A 24,121-nucleotide genomic window follows, 5' to 3' on the forward strand; every position below is an offset into this window, starting at 1 on the left:
CTAAGCCACAAAAGAAACTATTTGTACGTAAATCCTCCAAAATCGACATCATGCACTGTTATCTTTTCGAGGTCTAAGTATTTCAATGGATTTCGGGCAAATACTCCACTATAATGAACATCTACAGTTAAATACTTACCTGTAGATGATTGGGACGCCATCTTACAGTCGACTTCAACACGTAACTTCAACTCCAAACTCTAATCTTCAATTTGGTGAATCGAATCTAAAATCGGGAGGTGATTATGGTGAAATTGAACGTATCGAACCCTAATTAAATGAGAAAGGGGAGTAATGGCCACGTAAGAATCCACGTAATTAGCTTTAACTGAGTAAAATCGATGCAGCCGGTTAAAACGGGCAAAAACAGATAATAGCCGGTCATATTACCTAAATATGAACATAAATAACAAGTTGGTTTCATTAATAAGAACAAAAAAAGGAACATTACCTATATGTGGACAATCGAAATAGTTAGTTACCTTCATAAGTCATTTTCCCTAAAACATTATATGGGATAAAAGGATATTAATAAGGGTTAAATTGTACATAAAATAAATATAAGGGTTTATTTAGGCATTGGAGTAAAATACATAGGGTTTTTCTATGGTTTTCCATATATATATATATATATATATATATATATATATATATATATATATATATATATAATAGGATGACTATAATGAAAATACATATATATATATATATATATATATCATAGGATGACTCAACCGTGACAAATTTCCTAATAAAAATACATATTTTATACGAAAAAAAAAAATCAATTTACAGGGACATTTACGTCGGATTCTCGCCGTCGTTCATCTCTTTCCGCCTTGAACCTCCTCAAGACCCCGTCAACTGCAATATCAAAAGCGTCCTTCATGCCGCCATTGTTACTCTCTTCATAATGACTATACACGATCTTTGGTATAATTTCAATAACTCTTTCTCTCATCTTCTTCACTACTTCTTTACTGTAATTCTCCAACACCCCCTTTATAGATTTCCTTCCCACTGAAACATCATCGTGATCTATGAAAACCGAGTAGCTTTCCGGTTCCTCCGGCAAGTACCATTCATACTGGTCGTACATCGTCCGGTTCCAGAACAAAACCGGCACCGCTCCGGCAATCATGCAATCAAACACCGATCGTCTCGTGAAACTATCTCCTCTCGGCTGCAAACAGAATTCCGATCCAAGTAACGACTCCATTATCGCCGAGCTTCCGTTAGCACAGGGAGTCACTGCGCAATCCACCACCCGACAAGTACCAGAAACAGACTCGTTCCGGCAGGTTTGTAATAGTAGTCCTCTAATATCATCGCCGACGTCTTCACGCGCCGCCCCGACGAAAGTGAAAAGGCTTGTTCTGTTGTACGTTCGTATGAAGTTTTGCCATGTTCGGATATCGGAGATTGAACGGGGGTGGAATCCGGTGGGGTAAGGTATCCCAACGTCGTGGTAATCCCCCGGCGCTCTCTCGATGGTGAAACGTGTGACAGTTTGCATCTCCGGCATGTTTAAGAAGGTGGATCCCCATCGTTTTTCCGGGTCAGTTAACCGGCGGAAATCCCATGTGATCCTACCCAGAACTATAACATGATCAGAGCCGTTGGATCTTCGCCAGTACCGTTGCATCTGGACCCACTTTATTAACTCCACGGCATGGAAATCACGTTCGTCGTTAGAACTGTCGGTGAAGAGATATTTTCCGACGGCTAGTCCAGCGTAAAATGGTATATAGAAAACCGTAGCAGATTCCGGCTCCATGGTTCTGCATTTATGCTTCAGGATCCGGTTATGAAAAATAATCTCCGATGAAAACTGATTCGTCCGATGCCACGCCTGAAGTAAGTTCTCCGGTATTATCCCGGCGAGCTCGGTAGCAGTTGTTCCATAACCGCCATTGGTGGCGACGCCGCACTGCCAATGCCAGGGGTCTAAATCTTCGCAGGTACCCACTAAATCGGAGTTGAACATGGTTGGGAGTTTGTAGACGTAAACTTTACCTTCTTCGCATTTGCCATGAGCCGGAGATGGGAGAGATACCGGCGCCGGCGGTGGTGGGAAGGGAGAACAGAAGATGAGGAGTTGTACGAGGGAAAGTGAGAAGATGAAAAGGGAAATTCGTGGGTTTGAAGTGATTTGAGAGTGGATTGAGTGAAAAATACTGGTTATGAATTGGAGGGTTCTGGATTTCTTGAAGGTTAACATGGTGAAATGGGAGAGGATTTAGAAGAGGAGGGAGTAGGGTTTAATGGTTTATGCTAATAGCTTTTGAAGGACCTTCACATAAAATTTACATACCGACATTTATTTTTACTTATTTTATTACAGATTGTTTTTGTCATCATTAGTTTTCTCTCAATTTTTAGAGTAGGGATGCCATAATTCATATTTTTTACTTTATGATGCTTTGTTAGAGTAGATCGGATAAACAAAAAACATTTAAATTATTGTTAAATGATTTTATGGAAAATGAAATTATGATTTATATCGATGTCTCATCCTAATAATTAACGAGTGGAATTCTAAAAATAAAGTAGAATGTTATTAATCATTTTTTACTTTTTATATAATCTCTTGATTTGCCAAAAACCACGTGTTAAAAGAGTACAATAAATAGGAGGTGTGTGTTTATTAAATAAAATTAAAAAATTAAAATAAAGATTTAAATTTACGATATATTTAACGAACTAGCTGAAAATGTAACTGTTAGCTGAAAAACTAAATGATAGTTAAAAAACTAGTTACAAACTAAAAAACTAACTGATAAAAAATAACATTTGATAAAACAATTTGATAAGCTAACTGGAATATGTAAATGACACAAAAATACATATAGAAGATTTAGGCTATTTTCGGCGTAGAAATTGTTGGCTGATAGCTAAAAATCTAGTTGTTAAATAAAAAACTAGCTGATAAAAAATAACATTTAGTAAAACTAGTTGAAAGATATAATTTTACATAAAAGAGCATTTAATAGAATGTGTTTTTATAATTAATTAAATGATATATTTTGAAATTTTTAAAAAAACTCCTAAAATGTTAGTCCAAGTAGCTTTGTAAAAAGTTAGTTTATAAGATAGTTTATAAGCTATTTTTTTGCTTGCCAAACACGACAACATAAAAAAAAAACTTTAAAAAAATAAGCTAGTTTATCGTCTAGTAGTGGCGTGCCAAATACAGCCTAAGTTTTTTTATATCAAGTATATAGTATATTTGGTAGAATTCAAATAAGTTCGTTGAAACACTATTCTTAAGCCATATTTGGTAATAATAAACTAGTTTATTGTAATTTATTTTTTGGTAAACTATAAAAGTAGTTTATTTAACTTATGAACTAGCTTATAAATTTTAACCAAATTTTTGATAAACTGTGTTGAGATAGCTTTTGATAAAATTATGGAGTTTTTTTCAACAATATTGTTAATTATATTTATTTATTTTTCTTTTAGTTATATATCTAAATGTACATTTATGACATTTTACATTGCAATTTAGCTAATAAGCTACTTGTTACACTATTAATTTATAAGCTATCTTATCAGCTACCAGCTAGTTTATCAGTTATTAGCTAGCTTTTCAGATAATATGTCAAACGTGACCTAACTGAAAAGCTAGTTTTTAGCTAAAAAATGAGCTACTGTCTGATAAGCTAGCTTGTAAATTAATAGTGTTTGGTAAAAAATAGTTGATAAGCTTGATTGCAAATGCAAAAGGACATAAATGAATATTTATATATATTAACAAAAAAAAGTAGCATTGAATATAACTGAAGACATATTTGAAATATTAAAAAAAAAAAAAACTTTATCAACTTCTCAAAAGCTATTTCAAAATATCTTATCAAAAACTAGTTTATAAGATACAATAAGTTATTTATATGGTTTTAACAAACAACAAATTACAAGAAGCTAGCTTATAAGTCTCTTTTTGGTTTGCTAAACACAACCTTAAAAAATTAAAAAAACTATAAAAAAAGGTTAGTTGTGGTACATCAAACATAGTCTTAGTAACGAGGGTCAATCCATAAATATCTTGTTCAAAGTTGACACAACTTAATACATAATGTCCAAAAATTTATATTATTGTGGGGTCTAAATTTGAGTGGCTAGCTACTAATCAATATCAAAATAAAATGTTTATATTTTGTTTTAGATCTTAAAATAATAACATACTTCTTTTATTTATATCATTCATAAATAAATTAGGCATTAGAACATGGCTATCAACGAACATGGTAGAACATATCTTGGATAGGATACTAACACATGATGAAATAATGTAGAACATTGTGCTGGTATATTGTTGGGGGATACTGAATGTAAGACAATCTGATTTTTGTTGGACGTGTCGTCGATCACCAAAAAATAAGGGAAATAAGCAGTAGTTTTGACATGTCAAAATGATGCAACTACCATTGTAATTAGAAGTTTGGAGACTGTCAAATTCTTTTGTTCCATTCTCTCTATCTTTGAAAAGAGATTTAGTTGTCTACATCTTACTTTCTTTTTTACCCATCCAAATGACACTTAGGTATTGTTGTTCTTTTAAATAACATATTAGGGTCTTTATACTTGATTGATAAAAGCACTTACAAAATACAAAAAATATATTAGGGTCTTTTTTTAGAATGGCGTATAAAGAAGTTTTTTTTTAGGAATGCGATCCATAATATTTCACATACCTTGGTCAATCTTTGTATGTTACTCCATCGTCTTTTAGTTTAACTTAATCAGGCAAATTGCATACAAACATTCTTCCAATTCTTATTTTAGAAATGTAATTCGAATATGAATGTTTAAAAATAATATTATTAATTTATAATAATAAAACAGGCTCATTTTTTTTCCACCACCGGGTCCTTCATATAATTATAAATTCATAAAAAAGTGGTATATTACTTTATTGTCAATTTGTCATTGCTTTGGTCTTTCTTTCTACATCCTTTTTACCCTCTCTTTAATAAAACTTTTACATTATTTAGTAAGTATACTTTGCTTTTTTCATTCAAAATTTTATAAAATTTGTCTTTATATAAACATTACAAACCTTAGATTAATTTTGTTGTGATCACAAAAAGTGAATTTTGAAATTAATGAAAAGGTCAGATTCGTTTTTAGACAAAAAGGGTAGTCATATTAAAATCTAAAACAAACTATAAAAACGAAGTAATATAATATGATATAATATATGGATGAGCATGGATCAGTTTGAGTAGGCTTTTAATTAAAACCAAACCAAACTATAAAAATTTGATTTTTCGGTTTTAAAACCCATATGGGTTCGGTTTCTATATGGGTTGGTTTTTCGGTTTGAATTTATGGGTTTTCGATTTGAAACCGTGGTTTTATGGGTTCATAGTTTTCTGGTTTTTTGGTTTTTTCGGGTTCAAATCAACTGAAAGTACGTTGCTATAAATGGTATCATACCCAATTTTAAATATAGTAAAATAACTACGCGGTTTCTTTTGGCTAAAACCAAACAAAACCATAAAAAGTTGGTTTTTCAGTTTTATAACCCATATGGGATCGGTTTCTACATAGGTCGATTTTCAGTTTTAAAACCCATATGGGTTCGGTTTCTACATGGGTTGTTTTTCAGTTTGGGTTTATGGGTTTTCATTTTGAAACTGGGTTTTATGGGTTCATAGTTTTTTGGTTTTTTGGTTTTTGCGGGTTCAAACCCATTGAAAGTACGATGCTATAAATGGTATTGTCCCCAATTGAAATATACTAAAATAACTACACAAAGGTAAGAGTACTAAAATAGCTTCAATTTTGTCTCGTAACAAAACAGAAATCAAATCTAGTAAAATAATTAACATTTCTTAAACATTATGTATATATATATATATATATATATATATATATATATATATATATATATATATTGTAACATCCCGATGTTAAGGTAATTTCAACTTCAACCCTATGTTTGAATAATATTGTATTTTAGCCCTTGGGATTTGAAAAGGATTGCAAAATGGCCCATAGTGGCAATATAGTAATTTTACCCAAGTATAGTACGTTGAGCGTACGTTGTGTACATTAGGCGTACTAGGGTGAGCCCTAGTACGTTGGGCGTACACCTCGTACGCAGGGCGTACGTGAAGAAATGGAAAACCCTAATTTTTAGAGTTTGGTCCATATTTAAACCTCATTATAGCCTCATGTCTCATTTCTTCAACAACCTCCCTCTGTGAAAAACGTTTCTAAGAAAACCCTAAGTGAGAAGAGTGCATCTTGAAGCCAATGGAGTGTTTTGGAGGTGTTCTTTAAGAAGAGGAAGGTGGTGAGAAGATTTTGGAGCTTGGAAGCATCTTGGATCTGAGATTTCCTTCTTGTTAGCAACCTTCAGGAGGTATAAAGTTCACATATTGATTACTCCATTTTGTAGATCTAGACATTTCTTCCTTTAAGACACTTTTTTGTCCCAAAAATGGTGATTCTTGAACATGCTATGTTCTTGACCCAATAAGTCATCCTTTCAGACCTTATGAGGGGTCTTGAGTCATAAAAATGTAGTCTTGAGGGTTAGTTTCACTCCAAGCATGCTATAGAAGGTCTTAATTCATTAAGATGTTGAGGGTTTGTGTTTTAAGCACTTAATGGACATGCAAAGTCATAAAGTTGGAAACTTTATCACTGATGATGGTATTTTAGCTTTGGATCTGACTTTGGGCGTGAAGATGTGGAGTATTAAGCTCTTAATGGAAAAAGGATTAATAGGGCGCGTACGCTGGGCGTACCAAGCGTACGCGGTCAGCGGCCCGTAAGATGGTCAAACACCGAGTACGCCCAGTGTACTCGACTGAGTCGACTCGGTCAGGTTGGCTCGACTGGGTTGACTCGGATGGGTGTTGACTTTAACCTTGACTTTGACTTTGACCAAGTAAATCTAGGGGTATTTTGGGTATTTTGGATTGTGTTTGAGAATTGGTCATTTGGATGGATAAGTGACGGTTAGAGTTGAGATTCGGAGTCTGGACCTCATTAGCTATTGTTCAGATTGATAGGTGAGTCTTCCTCACTGTACTTGTGGGTCAAAGGCACCAAGGCCGGCCCATTGGATTGAATATCCTATTATATGATAGTATGTTATGATGTTATAGAGATCTGTTAGATTGGTATCCCGGTATATAGGATGTTAGCATGTGGTAGTAATATGTTGATTTGTCTATTGTCTGTGGACTGGTTATATGTTTATCTGTTATGTATATGTCGACATGTTATGGTTGGTTGGGTTGAGGCGATCCTGATTTGTGCTGAATGCCAAGATACTCGGGGCGGTCGAGATAGACTATAGGCCCTATGAGGCGGTCCAGTCAGGCCGAAGGCCCGATGAGCGGTCTGGATAAGCTGTAGGCCCTGCGAGGCGGTCCAGTCATGTCGAAGGCTCAGGAGTGGTCCAGATAGGTTGTAGGCCCTGTGAGGCGGTCCGGTCAGGCTGAAGGCTCATTTATGCATGTTGTTGTTTGTTATGTTTATGTGGTGGTACGTTGGGGAAAACTCACTAAGCGTTGGCTTACAGTTTTTGGTTATGGTTTCAGGTACTTTTGAGGATCGTGGGAAGGCAAAGGCGTGACCATACACATCCTGATTTTATGCTGTTGATCTTGGGAAACTCTAATTTTAAATAATATTTTGGAAACAATGGTTTTGTAAACACTTATAATAATAAATGGGATATTTTGAAAAAGTTTAAATTCGTTGTGATTTTTGAGGGGTTACAAGTTGGTATCATACCCTTGGTTTGAGCGAATTGGAGGAACATCCGTGTGAATCCAGGCTCAAACTAAGGAACTGCAAAGGTTTTAAAAATGATTTTCAAAATTGTTTTCAAAAATAATAATCAAGAAAGGATGTGATGTGTATGATATGCCAGAGCCAGTAAGTAGACCCTAAATTACCACACTGTTATCTGTTATTATGTTTATGGTAGAACAACATGCTAGTTGTAGGATAGGGATTTTCAAGAATTGAATGATAGAATTTCCTGATGTATGATGCCCTATTTCCTATAAAGCTTTCTTGCTCGTTGTTATATGACTCTTTCGGGTGTGAATTAACTATTAATTGAATACACTAAGTCACATGATGCATGGGTTAAATAATCTTAGAGTGAAGGGTTTGATCATATTGCGCAGCTCTTGTATGAGTCCAACCGTTGTAGGGTTGTATCTTTTAGTCTAGGATTATTTAAGTTATGCTGCATGTGATTGAATTCATGCAGTAGTTAACTGGCACCAATGGGGGTCATTTGGCGGTTGACGACAAGGTGAGATGTGGGTCCTAGGATAGCCTAGGGAGTATGTAGTGCTCATGTTGTATTTTTGCAAGTGTAGGGGAGCATCATTATGAGTGAGTGAGTATGGATGTAGCAGGCCAGTTTGGAAGGATTAGTTACTCTCGAGAGAATGAGGATATGATGTATGTTTATCCTAGTTGTTGTATTGGTTTTGGGGTGGTTATGATGATCCTTGAGACAAATACGGGTAGGTGTGGAAGGTAGTATGGGCACGTACTACTGGAAGCACAGGACCCGTACGCGTCGCAAGGAAATCGCAAACCCCGAGTGGTAGTCCCGTCATGTGGTTGTAGCAATATTTGTTGTGACAATTCTGATGCTCTTGATTCCTTTTCAGTATGAAGTTTGCAAGGGGATCTGGTTCGGGATCTAAAGATGTGGTTGACTGTTGATCAGTTTCGGAAATTATTACCATTGAGGTTTCGCAGATATTGCAGGAAGAATTGTCTGGTATCGTGGATCGGATCATTGGTGATTGGTGAAGAACATTCAAATCATTATTTGAACCGACTACACTATAGGATACATGCCAAAATCATAAATCTTATGACGCCATCGCTTCTAGTATCATTGTTGGATACTCATGATCACCCCTCATGTATTGGCCTCTCAATTCCTTTGGACGATTCCTTCATTTCCAATGTGTATAGAAATGCTACCAAGCATTCCAGGGATCCATGTATGGATTCGTGTGCTTCATACAAAAGTTAAATGTCAGTGGATGTTGGACGACATAAATATTCGATCTTATACAGTTGGACAACATTTTATCAGATGTTTTGGAGACTTTCACATGAAGTTTGTCATGAAATATTCAGATACTCATCTAACGAGGTCGGGTGGCTTCCATACGATATCTGACGTACTGTTGAGACACATTATTGTAGAGCACTGAAACTACTCTGATTACTTGTATCATATGTTTTTTGAAAATGCGGATAATTCATTTCCAAGTCACTGACAAGTCATATAAACAAACTTTTACTCGTAATGAATCTTCTACGAAATTGATCGTTCGCAAAGTAATGTCGGATTAGTACTTGTTAAACCTCCATACAATCTCTATGGATTGTGTTTCTTATATTAATGTTGATTAAACTGGAAGTATTCTGAAACATAACTTGTGTTGTATAAGAAAATGCAGCTAGCAAATTAGTTTAGGTTCATTGTCGGATGAAGATGAATCGTATGCAATACTTTCCATTACTATTTTCCATATGTTTGAATTCATTTAGTTGAAAGGTTAGAAAAAATGAATGGAATTGAAGAAGGTGGGAATGGAAGTGAGAGAAAATAGAATGTAATGGAATTGGATCGAGGTTTGATGGTTTTTATATATAGGTAAAAAAATTATTATCTTTGTCCAGTCAACGGTCAAAAAGTGGGGAAAAGAAAAAGTTTGCAATTTGGACGGGTTCAACAACTCGCAAGATGCTTCAACTGCAGGACCATTTTTCATCCAAAGTCATGTCATTTGCGGTACCGCCAACCTACATCCTTCATTTGTTAATGACTCCAATCACCCTTAGTTTTGTAAATTTGATATGGATAATCATTGTAGTTGGATAGAGATTGCACTGGTGATGGTGGTAAGGTGAGAGAAGGGCATAAGTGTAACGTCCCAAAATTCATAAGTAAAATTTTCATTTTTAAGTTGATCAAAATCATCAACTATTCATATCAATCCAACAAAAGTGTGTCAATGTGAAAATAGTTATCAGAGTACAGTCTCAAAGATCATAAAAATATTGAACGCAGGTGGATATGCTGCGATCAGGCCGGGCCCTTCCCTTTCGAACCGGAAGTACCTGAAATATAAACTTAAACCATAAGCACAAAGTTTAGTGAGTTACCCAAAATACCACACATAACATACACATAAATATAACATCATGTGGCTATGTCAAGTCCGTATCAACCCCATAGAGCAGCAAGTAGTTGTGTCGGGTTCGTATCAACCACTAGGTCCGTATCGACCCCGAGTTCGTAATGACTTCGATCCCAAATTGGCTCCATGAATAATTCATATAATCATATTTGTAATAGTCACATAATCACGTATATCCTACACGTACAAATCAGTGGGCCGATATTGGTGCCTTCGACCCACTAGTGTGGTGAGAAGACTCACCTCAACTGAAGATATCTGAAACACGCACTCGGGTTGCTGCTATTACGACTTCTCACACTGATCATAACCCAAAATCAACTCTAACTAATAATCGGGATTTTAACCCCATAATCGAAGGTCCAATTCATCCTTTAACTTACTAAGGGCAAAAGACCATTTTGCCCTTCCTATACATGACCCAATTAGACAAAACCCAAAACCCCTAATGGACCAAGAGTGTTTTCTGGGAGTACGCCCTGCGCACTCCTAATTACACTCAGCGTACTACTTTGGATTGGAAGGATTACGTGGCAGCAACCCAGTACGCCCAGCGTACTCAGGGTTACGCCCAACGTACCCTTTAAAAGATTAAACTCTCAATTAAGGTCTTAATGCATAAAGATCTTTTGTCCAAACTTCAGATCGAAACCTAATAAACATCTAAAGCCATAAAGTTGCAACCTTTATGCCCTTTCATGGATACAAGGAACTAAAACTAAAACCCTAACTTATAAAACCATCTAAAACTCCATAACTCTTGCATGGAAGAATACAAAGGACTAAGCTTAAATTTTTATGTCACCAAACACTAAGAAATGCTTGAAAGGACAACTCAAATGGTCTGGAGTAGACCATTCTCATAATACCAAGGTTTTTGGGACAAAAAGGCCATAACTTGCAACCTAACAAGATCTAGCAAGGCAAGCATCAAGATTTGAACTTTATACCTCCTGAAGATGCACAAAGATGTGAAGAATTTGGATCCAAAAGCTTGATAGCAACGCCACAACTTCAAAGATTATCATTCACCACCAAGAACAATAAAATATCACTAAAAAGCTTCAAAACTTGCAAAAAAGAATTAGGGTTTCGAGATGAGGGCTAAGAGGGATGGAGGTTAGAGGTAAGGAAGGGTTTGAGGCCATAAAGTCCTTTAAATAGGGTCCAAACCCTAAAATTTAGGGGTTGCCCTCTGCATGAGTACGCCCTGCGTACACATGCGTACGCCCAACGTACGAGAAGAGAACCCGCGATCCTTTTAGTGACCTATGCTCAGCGTACCTATCTCATACGCCCAACATAGGGACCAAATTTGCAAAATTTTAATGAATCATGCTCACAATGAAAATGCCTGGAACACTGGTGTTACAATAAGTGACCAGGTGGGGTCCATAATAAATTAAAATATTAAATAAAAAATCAATAAAATTAAGAATCAGATAAAATTAGGTAAATGGTAATTTACGGGAGCAAAAATGCAATTTTTGTTAACGACAATGACCATCTGTATCAAATTTTCAGAGTTATAGGACAAAAACTATAGAAAGGTACCAACCATAAGGACCAAAATAGTAAATTACTTTAAAAAACCACAAGATATATTTTAGGTATGTTCATAAAATGGTGAATACAAATGATCTGAAATTATAAAATAACCAAAACTTTTTTTTGAATTTTTTAAAATACTCGCGTGGTTCAAAATTGTTGGATAGTGGAAAACCCCTTATAGGGTTTGCATTGTATTGCTTGCCATATATAATATACAAAGTTACAAAAGAGTCTCTATATTATATAAAGAGAATAAAACATATGTCTATAATTTAATATACTCCTCAATTTGAGTGAAAGGTTCATGTATACTCAAACTTTTTTATTAATTCTAAAAATAACTAAGTTGGTGGATCCTTTGTATATATATCTATAAACTGGTGCGCCGAGGGAACATGCAAGACACGTACATGACCAATCACAACACATTCCTAACAGATTATAAATCTATATCCACATGTTTGGTTCTTTGGTGTTGAACCAGGTCACAAAAAAATATATTACGAGAGAGACTACACAATAGCTTTAGAAGAAGGTTATAAATCTAGACAGCTTCGACAGCCATATTAGCTACCCATGTATCCAAATTTGGCATTGGACAGGGAGACAACATGTTTGTTTTTAGAAGACCACGACACAAGGTTTTCACCTAAATAGACGCATAACGTAGATGTGGATTGAAATTTATGAGGATACCCAACCCATTAAATAGTATAGTAAGAAACCAATAGATCATTGTAAACAGAGGAAGATGAAGGTCGTGCATTAAACTTATCTGAAGATAATGCAGAATGCGTTTTAGGATAAGGAAATGAAGTTCATTAGTATCGTGTATATGAAGGAAAATTTGTTGAACCCGTATAAGATATGTCGAGATGAGTGAAAGTCAAATAGTGTAACATCTTGATTTTCATGTATTCCATTTTGACCCTTGGTTTGAGTTTTGTTTGCAAAATTGGTCCTAAGTGGCATTTTTGTAATTTTGAGCCATGAACGCGTACGTTGGGTGTAGATTGCGTATGCTGGGCGTACGTGGCCAGAGTGCAAACCCTAAGTTTTAGGGTTTGGACCATATTTAAGCATCATTATAGCCCCATACCATTTCTTAACTCCATCATCCATCTCTCTTAGCCTCCATTTCGAAACCCTAAAGTGTGTGAGTGTGTTTTGAAGCTTTGGAGTGCCATTTGGTGCCATTTTGGTGATCTTGGTGGTGAAGGAAGACTCTTGGAGTTATGGTGTTTCACTCAAGCTTTTGGATCCAACAACTACACTCCCTTGTGCATCTTCTGGAGGTATAAAGCTCCAACCTTGATGAGTATTTTATTAGATCTTATTCTAGCTTAAAAGTTTGCCCTTTTTGTCCCAAATCTTAATCCTTGTGAGTATGGAATACTCCAGGACCTTTGAGTTGTCCTTTCAGATTTTTTAGGGTGTGATAAGTCATAAAAACGTGATCTTGGGCATTAGTTTTTTTCCATGCATGATCTAGGTTGTCTTAATGAGTTAGGAAGTTAGCGTTTTTAGATTTGAGCACTTATTAGCCATGCAAAATCATAAAGTTGGAAACTTTATGATTAAGGACATCTTGTGAGGGCTAGATCTGGATTTTGGACGAAAGGGGTTAAGAGATTAAGCCCTTAACGGAAAGGAAAGTTGGGGCCCAATGGGGCCATTATTGACTAGGAGCACCGGTTAGTGAGAGTTTGAACCCTAAGTGGGGGAGAAATGGTTATTCATGGCGAGAGAACTTCACATAGGTCAGCTCTTTATTCATCTGCTAGGGCCAGGAGATATCTTCAGTAGGGTTGTTTTGGGTTCCTGGCTTATGTGGCAGATGAGGTGCCCATTGTTCGGGATTTCCCTGATGTGTTTCCTGAGGAGTTACCTGAAGTGCCTCCCGAGAGGCAAGTCGAGTTCCGGATTGATTTGATTCCTGGAGTGACTCCCATAGCCAAGGCACCATATCGTTTGGCACCACCAGAGATGCAGTTGTGTACGCAGCTTCAGGAGAGGCTAGACAAGGGATTTATTCGGCCGAGTAGCTCACCTTGGGGAGCACCGATCATGTGTGAAGAAGAAGGATGGTTCACACAGGATGTGCATTGACTACCGGGAGTTGAATAAGCTAATGGTGAAGAACCGTTACCTACTCCCGAGAATCGACGATTTATTTGACCAGCTTTAGGGTGCATCTTGGTTTTCCAAGATTGACTTGTGATCAGGGTACCATCAGATGAGGGTTAGGGATGATGATGTGAAGAAGACAGCCTTCAGGACTCGCTATGGTCATTACAAGTTTGTGGTGATGCCATTCAGGCTCACCAATGCACCGATAACATTCATGGATCTTATGAACCTGGTTTGCAGGACAATGTTGGATCGGTTAGTGATTGTATTCATAGATGATATTCTGGTCTACTCCAAGACCAAGGAGCAGCACGAGGAGCACTTGCGAGAGGTGTTAGAGACCCTAAGGAGGGAGAGGTTGTATGCCAAATTCTATAAATGTGAGTTCTGGTTGCGCAAGGTGCAATTTTTGGGGCACATCATCAACCAAAGGGGTATATTAGTCAACTCGACCAAGATCAAGGTCTTGATGCGGTGGGAGGTCCCGAGGACCCCATATGAGATTCAGAGCTTCTTAGGTCTCGCAGGGTATTATCATAGATTTATCTAGGATTTCTCTAAGATCGCAGTGCCTCTGACCTGTTTGACGAAGAAGAATGTTACTTTTTGGTGGGGGTCTGATCAACAGTTGGCTTTTAACACTCTGAGGCAGAGATTGTGCGAGGCCCCGATCCTCGTGCTTCCCGAGGGTATGGATGATTTTGTGGTTTATTGCGACGCATCTATAGCAGTTTTGGGAGTTGTCCTAATGCAGATGGGTCACGTGATTGCTTACGCTTCGAGGCACTTGAAGCCTCATGATGTGAATTATCCTACGCATGATTTGGATTTGGGGGCGGTGGTTTTTGCCCTCAAGATTTTGAGGCACTATCTATATAGGGTTAGGTATATTATCTACACTGACCAAAAGAGTTTGAGGTACCTGATGGACCAGCCGAATTTGAATATGCGACAGTGGAGATGGTTGGATGTGGTAAAGGATTATGATTGCGAGATCCTGTACCACCATGGGAAGGCCAATGTGGTGGCCGATTCTTTGAGTCGTAAGGCAGTGATTACTCCCATCAGGGATATTTCCTTAAGGATGTTTATTACTTAGCCTTTCCTAGATATGATAAAAAAGGCTCAGGTGGAGGGATTGAAAAAGGAGAATTGGAAGGCTGAGCGAATCATGGGGCATATTCCTTTATTCGTCAGAGACAGTCGGGGATTGTCGACCCAGTGTGGTAGAGTTTGGGTCTCGACTACTAGTAGGGTGAGACAGACAATTCTAGAAGAGGCTTATAAGTCAAAGTTTTCGATTCATCCTGGGGCCACGGAGATGAATCGGGATTTGAAGTTGAGTTATTGGTGGCCCTATATGAAGAGGGAAATAACATGGTTTGTAGAGCGGTGTTTGACTTGCAGGAAAGTCAAGGTCGAACATCAGAGACCCCACGGCAAGATGCAACCATTACTCATTCCCATTTGGAAACGGGAAGAGATTACCATGGATTTCATCACAAAGTTGCCAAGGACAACACATGGAGTTGATTTTATCTGGGTCATTGTCGATAGGTTGACCAAGAGTTCACATTTCATATCGATTGCCGAGAGTATATCTGTTGAGAAGTTAGGTGATATTTACATTCAAGGGGTGCTAGTTTCAGTGGTTTCAGACTAGGATGTTCGTTTCACCTCCAGGTTTTGGAGGAAGTTTCATGAGAAGTTGGGTACTCAGCTGCATTTTAGTACATCATACCACCCCCAGACCGACGTTCAGAGCGAGCGGACGATTCAGACACTTGAAGATATGTTATGGGCATGTGTATTAGATTTTGGAGGGAGTTGGGATACCTACCTTCCATTGGCCAAATTCTCCTACAACAATTGTTATCATGCCAACATTGACCAACCAACTTTTGAGATGTTGTATGGGAGGAGGTGTAGGACCCCAATTTGTTGGGGGGAGGCCGGGCATCGGGTCATGGGGAGTACTGAAGTGGTACTCAAGACCACTGAGTTGATTCAGTACGTGCACGATAGGTTGCGAGTCGCGCAAAGCCAGCAGAAGAGTTATGCATGTCGGCGACGTTTAGACCTTGAGTTTCAGGTGGGGGACTTGGTGCTTCTGAAGATATCACCCGATTTCGGAAGTGGGGCAAGTTGGGCCCCAGATTTATTGGTCCCTTCAGGATTTCCGCCTGGGTGGGCAAGGTGGTATATCGACTGGATTTGTCTAACGAGCTCAGTCAAATCTACAACACCTTCCATGTCTCTCAGTTGCGGAAGTGTGTAGCCGATGAGTCGGAAGTGATCAATTTGGATGATATTCAGGTTGGCGATCTCCTAAATTATGTGGAGATACCCGTGGTGTAACACCCGTGACTTGAGGTAATAATAATTATTTAATTCCTTTATAATTAATTGTTGGACTTTGAGTTTAAGGATTGGATTATTGAGTTGGGCCTTAAGTGAGTGGGCCGATAGTTAGTGGGCTACCCGAAGACGTACGTTGGCGTAAGCTTGGCGTACGCGAGGCGTAGTACAACATTGGATGCCGAGGGTTCATGCGCGTACACGCAGCGTACCAAGGAGTACCCGCACTGTACGCGGGCAGACTCCAAACCCTAATTTTTTAGGGTTTAAGCCATATAAATACAACATTAACTCCCAAACCCTAGCCTCCTTACCAGCCTCTCAACCTTAGAAACCCTAGAACGTCTACCACTCTTCATCTTTGTGTGATTTTGTAACAACGTAAATTTTCAAAACAATTTTTCATTTTTAAATCATACTTTCATTCACATGATAATCACAAAACATAATGTGTCACTGTGTCATAACAAAAAACATGTCCCAGAATCTCAATAACATAAACTCCATAAGTGTGTACGGATCATGCCGGCGCCTTCCCACGGTCCTCGCTAGTACCTGAAACACATATCATAACAACTGTAAGCATAAATGCTTAGTGAGTTCCCCAAAATACCACATGCCACACATATGCCTTTCCAGGCCACAACTCTGTAGGATCTTCCGATCCATGTGTCTCAGGGGACTCCCGTCCCAAATCCCGGTAGACCTTCCGGTCCTACCCGTATCGACCTTCCGGTCCGTAACCTCTTGACCTTCCGGTCCATATCATACATAATCATACATATCACATAACCGCATATAGCACATACATCATAGCATACAAGACCTTCCGGTCACACATAAGTACCCTTCCAGGTACAGTAGAGTGAGAAGACTCGCCTCGTATGATGTCTAGTAACTCACGTGCTCGATATCCCTGAATCTCAAAACAACGACCTAGCCCTGCCTAATCACATAAAGTAATTATTTCAAATCATTAACGGCTCTCAAGGCTAGACTAATCCCTTCCTATGTCCTCTCAGAAGGTTAAAAGACCATTTTACCCCTCAATGGTCCCAAAAGTCCAATTGTTGACCAAACCCTAAAAGTCAACAAAAGTCAACTCTCCGGGTTACGCTGCGCGTACCAAGCCTGTACGCTGGGCATACCCGGCGACCTCACAGAAACGGGGAACGCGACCCCCTACGCCGCGCGTACTGGGATTACGCCCATCGTAACTCCCAGTTTCAGACTCCTTAGCTCTTAAGGTCTTAAACAGTTAAGACCCACGTCCAACTTTTAGATCTGACCATATCTAAGCCTCTTAATCCATAAAGTTGGTGACTTTAAGCCTTTGCATGGCTGGACAAGTCACTAACACCCATAACATTCCATTTCCCAACTCTAGAAAGCTCATAATTCAAGCATGACCTCATATCAACGACCAAGATGGGAACTTTATGGATCTATAACACAAATATCACTGAAATGGGACAGATCTAGGTCCATGGAGTCCTTTATGCTCATAAAGTCTCCACCTTTGGGACTTTAACCCTAGAAATGGTCCATAAAGCACAAATCAAAAATAACAAGGAAAGCTTTGAGCTTTATACCTCCAAGTGAAGCTCCTCCCACTGTAGAACTCAGATCCAAGCTTGTACTCCAACTTCTACCCTCCACAAGAACCTCCTCTTCTTCTTTACCAACACACAAAGGCACTTTCTTGCTCAAGAACACACACACTAGCATTAGAACGATAAAGTTGCTCTTCTAGTGTTTCTCTCTGAGGGATGGTGGCTGGGGACAAGACCATCTCATTCCTTTTATAGCCCTCAAGCCACAATTAGGGTTTTGCACCTGGGCCAACTACGCCCAGCGTAACCCTGGGTACGCCCAGCGTACCTAGGCGAGTCCACGTCCAAAATAAGCGCATGAGTACGCGCAGCGTACTCTTGAGTACGCCCATCATACTTATTTGCTACAATTTCCACTCAAGGGCTAATCTTGACAACTTGACAAAAAAGAAGGGTTAAATAGTTGTACCTGAATTTCGGGATGTTACAGATTTTCACCTTGTGAAGCTTATTGTTGTGATTTGAAGCTTGGAAGGAGAAAGAAGAAGTTAAAGAAGAAGAACTTGAGTAGCTTGAGCTCAAGGATCTGAGATAACATCACCATTTAGCATTCATTTGAGGTAAAAAGCTCTCAACTTGCCTCATGAATGCTTAGATCTATGTTAATGGTGGTTTGGACCTCTTTAGGTCCCAAGAATGGATTTTTATGGTTCAAATTCGTATCTAGGCTTAGGGTTGCCACCCTTAATGCTATATGAGTCCCAATATCAGAAAAGTTTCAATCTTGAAGGTCCTTTTGTGGCCATGCATGAGTTCTAGCCATTTCCATGGAAGTTAGTTGTCATATTTCAGATTTGGGTCCATTTGGTGGGTTGCAAGCCACCAAGTAATCGACTTTATGGATTAAGACACTCTAGTGGACTCAGATCTGTGTTTAGAGCTTAAGGTCTTAAGGGATTAAGCCTTTTTGAAGTTTATGTCTTAACAGGGTAGTACGATGGGCGTACAAGCTTGTACGCGTAGCATACAAGCCATGCAGCCTGTACGCTTAGCGTATAGAGGAGTACGCCCCGCGTACTCACTGGATTCAGATTCTTCGTCGTTTGGGCCTCATTTTGGGCCAATCTTTGGACTTCTTAGCTGTTGGGCCTTAGTGGGCCATCAGGAGTCAGTTATTGGGCTAAGGTCATGTTTGGGCTTAAAGGAAGGCCCATTTGGGGAGTTAGGCCCAATTTAGAAAATTGGGCCATTAGTGGGCTTGGAAAGGTTAGATGGAATTGGGCCTAGGTTATGGTCCAAATTAGATTAAGGGGTAAAATGGTCATTTTAACCTAAGAAGAATTATTGGTTTTGACTAAATGTTATTGTGATAATGATAGTCGGGGAGTCGTTGCAGCAGCCGTTAGAGATTCCTTACCGTGAGATTTTGCATTCAGCATTGCAAGGTGAGTTTCCTCCTGTAGGAACGGGTCGAAGGCACCAATGTCAGCCCGTTTATGTATGTTAGCATGTTCCGGACTAAGGTCCGATGCTGGGTAGTACTCGATGTAGATTTATATGTTTTCGGGTTTCGATCCGATGTCGGGCAGTGCCCGAGGAATGTTTGTATGCTTGATCTCTTTGTAATTCTTGCATGTGTCTGTTTTGTATTTTACCGGACTTCGGTCCGATGCCGGGAAAATCCCGAGGAATGTTTATATGTTTTCGAATTTTAGTCTGATGTCGGGCGGGGCCCGAGGAATGTTTATATGTTTATGTTATGTGATTATTTATGTGCATTGTTGATATGTTTATATGTATACCGAGCTTTGCTCGATGTCGGGCGGGGCTGATGCCGGATCTCGGTCCGATGTCGGGCGGGACCCGATGTCGGACATTGTCCGATGCCGGGCAGGGCCCGATGTAGCGGGCAAGGCCCATGATATGTTATTATGTGATTATGTGATTATGTGTATGGTATGTGGTAGTTTGGGGAGACTCACTGAGCTTCGTGCTTATAGTTTTCAGTTTTGGTTTCAGGTACTTCCGGTAGCAAGGGGAAGAGCTCGGGATGACTGCAGTGAACACACCATGATTTTAGCCTGGGATGTTTTTACTCTGATATATTTGACAGATAATTATTATGTTTTGAGATACAATGACTTATGGTTTTTATGTGATGATTTGATAACAATGGTTTTACTAATAATTAAAAACGAAAATTTTGGACCATATTTTTGGGATGTTACAGGTGGCTATCTTGGGTAGGAAGAAGAAGGCGTTGCGCAACAAAGTGGTGTCTTTGGTCAAGGTCCAGTGGCAACATCGGAAGGGTTCCGAATGGACGTGGGAGCCCGAGGCGGAGATGCGAGAGCACTACCCTGATTTAATTGTGACAACAGACTTCGAGGACGAAGTCTGGTCTAAGTGGGGGAGAGTTTTAACATCTTTATTTTTAGGTATTCCATTTTGACCCTTGGTTTGAGTTTTGTTAGCAAAATTGGTCCCGAGTGGCATTTTTGTAATTTTGAGCGATGCACGCGTACGCTGGGCGTACGTCGCCAGGGTGCAATACCTAAGTTTTAGGGTTTGGACCCTATTTAAGAATCATTATATCCCTATTCCCTTTCTTAACTCTAGCCTCTATCTCTCTTAGCCTCCATTTCGAAACCCTAAAGTGTGTGAGTGTGTCTTGAAGCTTTGGAGTGCCATTTGGTGCCATTTTGGAGATTTTGGTGGTGAATGAAGACTCTTGGAGTTTTGGTGTTTCACTCAAGCTTTTGGATCTAACAACCACACTCCCTTGTGCATCTTCTGGAAGTATAAAGCTCCAACCTTGATGAGTATTTCATTAGATCTTGTTCTAGCTTAAATGTTTGCCCTTTTTGTCCTAAATCTTGATCCTTATGAGTATGGAATACACCAGGACCTTTGAGTTGTCCTTTCAAATGTTTTAGGGTGTGATAAGTCATAAAAATGTGATCCTGGGCATTAGTTTCCTTCTGTGCATGATCTAGGTTGTCTTAATGAGTTAGGAAGTTAGGGTTTTTAGATTTGAGCATTTATTAGCCATGCAAAATCATAAAGTTGGAAACTTTATGATTCAGGATATCTTGTGAGGGCTAGATTTGGATTTTGGATAAAAGGGCTTAAGGGATTAAGCTTTTAATGGAAAGGAAAGTTGACAGACGCGTACGTTGGGCGTACCAAAGGGTATGTTGTGCGTACGTGGTCAGCCCCTTAATTTTTGGTCAACGAGTAGTACTCCCCGCGTACGTGTTGAGTACGCACAACATACTCATTGAGTTAACCAGGTTGACTCGTTTAACTTTGAATTTGACATGGATTTTGACCAAGTCTGACCTAGGGGTATTTTGGGTATTGTGAGTTGTAGTTTGAGTTTTGGTCATTGTTATTTGTAAAGGTGACCGGTAGAATTGGTTTTCGGAGCAACGTATTGTTCAGCTTTTTCATCCGTCTGTGAGGTGAGTTTTCTCACTATATCTATGGGTCGAATGCACTAATGCTGGCCCATTATTGTGTTATGTAGAATGATAGTTGTTATGTGGCTTATATATGTTTGCATGTTCGGGTTGAAATAAACCCCAGGGCGGGCCCCACTATAGTATCATTGGGTTGAAATATAACCCAGGGCGTGGCCCACATGTGTTGAGCAGGGTTGAAATACACCTCAGGGCGGGGTCCTAGGGTTGGGACCATATATGCGTATCAGGTTGGAACACACCCCATGGTTAAGCCCAGTTGTATAATTGGTATGTGGTACTTTGGGGAAGTCACTAAGCTTTGTTATTACAGTTTATGTTTATGGTTTCAGGTACTTCTGGTTCGAAATGGAACGGCTCGACGTGATGGCACAACATCCTCCCCTCATGATTTTCCGCATATTGAATAATTGTACTCTAATGTTTTGATATTATACTTGGTGGTGGTTTTTGAAACATGTAATGAATGAAATTGTTGGTCTTTCAAATGAAAAAATTTATCACTGATATGGGATGTTACAAATAGTACATGGCCCATTCAAGACTCCTAAAAATGGTAGGATCCTCAACATGTTTTCATTTAGAGGAAAGTTTGGGTTTAGGTTTTGTTTTCGTAGGTGTGATGCATGGGTTTCACGTGTCTATGTTAGCACGTTTGAGAATTTCTTTGGTGAATGTAGTTTGGGATAGAAAAATTCCTTATCCATGCCAAGTGACGGGATTGCAAGGAAGAAAGAAAGCGGGTCGAGATTAGTCATGGAGAACTAAGTTGATAGTCTAGTGATGACCATGGTGATAAAAGATTTTGATTATGTAGTGCGAATGATATATCAACATAGAGACGTAAATAAATGGTCTATTCTCCAGAGTAATTAGTGAGTAGATAGTTTTCTGAATGACTGCTTCTAAATCTAATGGAGGAGATATAGACTGTAAAATCGTTGATATCGGGCGTGAGGAGCCTGTTTACGTCGTAAATGGATTTACATAGCCAACATACCTAATCACAAAAGTGAGAATCAATATAAACATGAGGTTGTTTCATATACACCTTCTCGGTAAGATCTTCATGAAGAAAGACATTTTTGATATCAAGCTAATGTATTTGACAATCCCTAGAAACATCAATACTCAGAACGGTACATATTGTATCCGGTTTGAAAACAGGATTGAAGGTATTTTCATAACCTAGCCCATGATTCTAAGAGAAGCCTTGAGCAATCAGACAACTGTAACATCCAGACTTTCAGGTATATTATCGTGTGTTTAATTTTGAGGTTTATGGAGTGACTCGACGAGTTGTGAGTCCAACTCGTCGAGTAGATTCGAGTTGTCCATGTGGGATTAATGAATGGACTCGACGAGTCAGAGAGCAGACTCGCCGAGTAGGTGCTGGGCAGAGAAACCCTATTTTCCCGCGGTTGGGGCCTATATAAGGGAACTTATGCCCCCATTTCTGCCTCACTAGCTGCCTAACCCTTCTGTGAGAAACCCTAAACGTGTGTAGTGAGCTATGAGAATCTTAGAAGCTAAACTTGGAGTAAATTAGTGCATCATTTGAGGTGGAGAGGAGATTACCCAACAAGGAAGCAAGAGAATCGATTGGATCTAGTGCATCTTCATGCAAGGGCTTCAGTGGGAGGTAAAAGCTTGCACCTTTCTCATTTATTTGCCTAGATCTCATTATTACGGAAGATTAGGGTTTCTTCCACCCTTTGTTGGGACTTCGAGCATATAGAGTTATAATGGGGTTTAGACCTTAGATCTGGACCTTGTGAGGTCCCTAGAGTCTAAAGGTCCCAACTTTATTCAGCCACATGAGGGTTATTGTGCTTAACACCTTGTGAGAGCATGTTTTGGTATGTTGGAGCAAAACTACCATACATAGACGTAAAGATCGAAGCTTTACGTGACATTCGAGCCTTGGGGGACTAGATCTAGTGTTTGGAGTGGTAGATCTGTTTTGAATCGTCTGAATGAGAAATGAGTTTGAATGGACTCGTCGAGTCAATGAGCCGACTCGACGATTCGATGAGGGTTTGTTCCGATGAGCTTGATCATGCGATAACTCTGCGAGTTGGGTGTCAACTCGACGAGCTGAGCTGGACCTGCACGAGACTTCTGAGGAAACAAGTGGACTCGACGAGTCACATAGGTGCACTCGGCAAGTTGGGTCAAACATGGACTGTGGACTCGAGTTTGACTTCTGTTGACTTAGGGTTTGGTCAAACATGAGTAATGGAGACCATGGAGGGGTAAAATGGTCTTTTATCCACTTCTAGAGTTAGAGAAAGAAAGAATAGCCTTCGGTTATTAGAGTCGTGAAAAGAGTATTAATTAGAGATATTCATCCTTTGTGTTAAGCGGAGGCTAGTTCGAGATTCGAGTACGAGGTTATTTGCTTGCTTGCTTGCGACGTGAGTCTTCTCACTATACTTTACCTAGAGTGGTAATTCTTGTGTGACCAGAGGGTCTTATGTGCTTATATTGAGTATTGTGATATCCTGCATTATGTCTATGTGATTATGTTGTGTATTATTCTAAGCTTACTGAGTTAGAACCGGAGGGTCCACCCGAGTTGTGGGACCGGAGGGTCCCACTGAGACACATTGACCGGAGGGTCTTATTGAGTTATAGCCTCGAGTGGCTAATGAGCTGTGTGTGGTATTTTGGGGAACTCACTAAGCTTCGTGCTTACCGTGTTATGTGATATGTGGTTCAGGTTCTTCTCAGGATCGCGGGAGGGCGTCGGTTCGATTGTACACACCAGAGAAAGAGTTATGTTTTGAGGATCCTGGATTATTAATCAAATAATTATGGAGTTGCGTTTTGTAAATTA

General features: G+C 39.2%; 1 pseudogene; it reads right to left on the bottom strand.

Moving 5' to 3' along the window:
* Positions 1-685: 685 nt before the first annotated feature.
* LOC145160311 (xyloglucan galactosyltransferase XLT2 pseudogene) lies at positions 686-2,272 on the bottom strand (annotated as a pseudogene).
* Positions 2,273-24,121: the final 21,849 nt, after the last annotated feature.

The sequence above is a fragment of the Lactuca virosa genome, chromosome 2 (genome assembly GCF_052849685.1).
Source record: "Lactuca virosa cultivar CGN04683 chromosome 2, Lactuca_virosa_CGN04683_v6, whole genome shotgun sequence".
Classification (NCBI taxonomy): domain Eukaryota; kingdom Viridiplantae; phylum Streptophyta; class Magnoliopsida; order Asterales; family Asteraceae; genus Lactuca; species Lactuca virosa.